Genomic DNA, 3,334 nt, shown 5'->3' with positions numbered 1-3,334 from the left:
CCAGCTAAAAAAATATCAAATCCCAACATTCTCAGGTGGTTGAGACTCACAGAGCTCCAGCAAAGTCCATGGGATTGCTCTGCTTCGGGAGAACTGGGAATCCAGTCCACATTCCAGTCTGGATTGTTTAAAAGCATAAAAACACAGAATGGTTTGGGTTGGGAGGGACCTTAAAGCCCATCCAGTGCCCCCCCTGCCATGGGCAGGGACACCTTCCACCAGCCCAGGTTGCTCCAATGTTTCCTTGGGCACTTCCAGGGATCCAGGGGCAGCCACAGCTTCTCTGGGAATTCCATCCCAGCCCCTCCCCACCCTCACAGGGGAGAATTCCTTCTTAGTATAAAAAAGAGTATTTACTCTACAGTTTCAGCACAAAATAATAGCTTTTTTTCTTTTTTTTTTTTGCCAATAATTTGTCCTGGGACTTTAAGAAGACTCCAAAAACGAGTGAATATCCAATAAGGGGGAAGAAAAACTTGTTGCAGATCCCAGTGGTATTTGGGAAGGAATTGTTTGGGAGAAAACCCACACAAAGGTGTGTGAAATCATTGCTCCAACTTTTTTAGCCTATATTTGGTTACCATAAGGCACTTAATAAAGTGGAATTTATTTGGCTTGGGAATACACCCCTGCTCTGATGTTTGATCTCACAGAGAGGAAACAGCAAATAAATTCACTAATAACAGGGAAATTAAGCAGGTTTCCTTCTCTCTGTCCAGCTGGACCAGGAATATTTTGCAGCACAAACAATCCATGTAAATGACTGCTTACTTAGTCCTTTATGGGAATGTAATCCAGCTGGAATGGGCAGCAGGGCCACAAATTAAGTGCTCTGTGTAAACTGATGCCTCAGAGCTTTTTGGATTTTCTAACTTTTGTAGATTTTAGAAGCAGTCGTGTAGTAAATGTAGATTTTGATGTACAAAACCAATGTACTCCATATAAAACACACAGTGCACGTGATGCAGAAATAAAAATCTCAAGTAAATGTGAGGTATAAATACAGTTGTGATTACAGTGTAAGGAGGGGTTCCCTACCCAAAATGAGCTGTAAACCACAGCAAGGAGAGGGGCATTTCTGCCCTGATGGAAGAGAATGATCTCACTTGTGTCAGGGTGGACCCCAAATGTCACTGCTGACTGTTGCTGAAGCACAGGATGTGGTTTGGCTGCTGTTTTTCCCTGGATTTTGCCAGGATTTCTGGGGTGCACAGGAGTGGGGATGATGCCTTTTCCTTCCAGCCACGGAGCTCCCACAGGTCACTCCTTTCACGCTGGTTTTGGAACTGGAGGTTTTTGGTTCAGCTCTGGGATGTGTTTCCTCAGGATAAAACAATCCTGAATCCTTTCTGGCAGCTGGAAAAGTCTCTGCAAATCTAACGTGGGGTGTACAGAACATAAAGTTTGTTCTTTGGGTTAAAGGTGGGGAAAGTTCTCCTGGAGCTGGGAGAGCAGGACTGGAAAATTCCCAGCTGGGTTCTGATCCATCCCAGGGAGTGAAATGGGATAAACCAGCCAGGATGAACTGCACTCACCTCCGAGGGCAAAGCCTGGCAAAGATGCCTCATCAGGTAAAATCTGAGGCTAATTATGCTTTTAGGGGACACGACTGGTGGGTTTTCCTGGGTGGGGGGAGTGGACCAGCAAAGCTGGAATTCGCAGAAGACCCAGAAAAGCCCAAACAGGGCTTTGCAAAGGGATTCCACTGGGCAGCTCCCAACCCTGCTGCACTTCCACGTCCCAGCTGCCTTTCTTCACTTCACTACCCGGGAGGTTCCAGGAATTATTTACAAATGATGGCTTGGAATTCTCACTGACCACTTCTTGAGCACCCAAGAGATCTGAAAACTGCTCTCAATGACACCCCTTTTCTGCTCTAAATGGCCCATTACACTTCATTAATTAACCCATTTATTTTTAAGTTTATGTGTTAAATTAGAATTCTTTTATATATTCATTAATATATTAATACATAATATACATATTAGACAGAGCACTGCAAGATCTAAATCTCTTTAATTAAGGCTTAAGCAAACTCATACCCCCCCCCACTGCCCTGGGGGCTTCAAGAAGGGCCTGGAATGGGCTGGAGGTCAAAGCACATGGATAAACTAATTCCAGGCCACAGGTTCTCCAAGAGATATAATCACCTGCCAGAGAGAAAGGAAAGAAGGGACAGAGCCCACTTATTTTCTCATTTCAGATCTCAGATAAGGCTGACATGCAACTGTGCACCAAATAATGAAAAGTGGGATAGAAGCTAAAATTTTCCCCAGATTTTCCCTGGAGAAAGTTTATCTCACTTGGGCATTTTCTAACCACCCATCCTCTCCTTCCCTTTCTCCCCAGACAGGTTTGCCTCAGATCTTGCCCCCGGGAACAACCTTTCCCCTCAAGGTTGGGTGTTTGGGTGTTAATGCCACCAAGATTTGCCTGGTGCCGTCCCCATGCTAAAGAAAGGAATCTACAACATCTAATTCTTTTCCACCGCTTCTCCCAGGATTAACTGGGGAAACTTCACAATCAGAAAACTTTCTTAAGAAAAAAAAATAATCGAACCTCTGAAATTCGAGTCGGTGCAGAAATTCATTTCTCTGTCAGTACCAGCACAAACAGGTTTTCTCATCCTTCTCCCTGGGTATTGAAAGTCATTCATTTCAAAATAGATCTGTAGATGTATTGCCATTTTAAACTGTGAAACAATGCACCAGACAGACAGCAAACTGGCTCTGGACACTAAATAAATTTGCTGCCTTATTGACTGAGGTGAATACAAAGAGATGAAGCACTAAATCCTGCCAGCTCTAATCTGAAGTTGTCATGCCAGCAAAAATTATAACCAACTCAGCCCAAGGAAATTCTGCCCCCGAAATATTCTTAATAAACACGCTGGGGAAGGTTTTTCTCTTTGCTAAAACTCTGGGAATCCACAACTGGCTGAAGGAGGGTTGTGGTTAGGAGGGGTCAGGCTCTTCTGCCTCAAGTGACAGGAGGAGAGGAAATGGCCTTAAACTTCAGAGGGTGGTGGGAAAGGAGCTGCATCCCACTGGGATCCGGGCACTGGAGGTGTCCCCAGGGCTCAGTGCTGGGCCCAGCCCTGTTTAATGTCTTTAGTGATGATCTGGATGAGGGGACTGAGTGAACCATCAGCAAATCTGCAGATGGCACCATGTTGGGGGGAGTGTGGATCTGCTGGAAGGCAGGAGGGCTCTGCAGAGGGACCTGGCCAGGCTGGATCCATGGGCTGATTCCAACGGGATGAGGTTCCCCAAGGCCAAGGCCGGGTCCTGCCCTTTGGCCACAACAACCCCCGGCAGCCCCCCGGGCTGGGCCA

At 46.0% G+C, this 3,334-nt stretch overlaps 1 protein-coding gene and 1 long non-coding RNA gene across 2 annotated transcripts in view; both read right to left on the bottom strand.

Annotated features, from left to right (window-relative positions):
- The window catches only part of LRRTM4 (leucine rich repeat transmembrane neuronal 4), a 205,850-nt gene that overhangs the window by 28,222 nt on the left and 174,294 nt on the right, over positions 1-3,334 (bottom strand). The window lies entirely within an intron of this gene.
- The window catches only part of LOC108503421, a 2,852-nt gene continuing 1,547 nt past the window's right edge, over positions 2,030-3,334 (bottom strand). The window contains exons 2-3 of the long non-coding RNA XR_001876823.1: positions 2,560-2,634; positions 2,030-2,150 (exon numbers count right to left, since the gene is read on the bottom strand). This is a non-coding gene — a long non-coding RNA (uncharacterized LOC108503421). The remainder of the gene's footprint in view (positions 2,151-2,559; positions 2,635-3,334) is intronic.

The sequence above is a fragment of the Lepidothrix coronata genome, unplaced genomic scaffold, assembly GCF_001604755.1.
Source record: "Lepidothrix coronata isolate B3197 unplaced genomic scaffold, Lepidothrix_coronata-1.0 Scaffold137, whole genome shotgun sequence".
Classification (NCBI taxonomy): domain Eukaryota; kingdom Metazoa; phylum Chordata; class Aves; order Passeriformes; family Pipridae; genus Lepidothrix; species Lepidothrix coronata.
The sequence above is the reverse complement of the archived record's forward strand: the minus strand, read 5'-3'. Positions and strand labels throughout refer to the sequence as shown.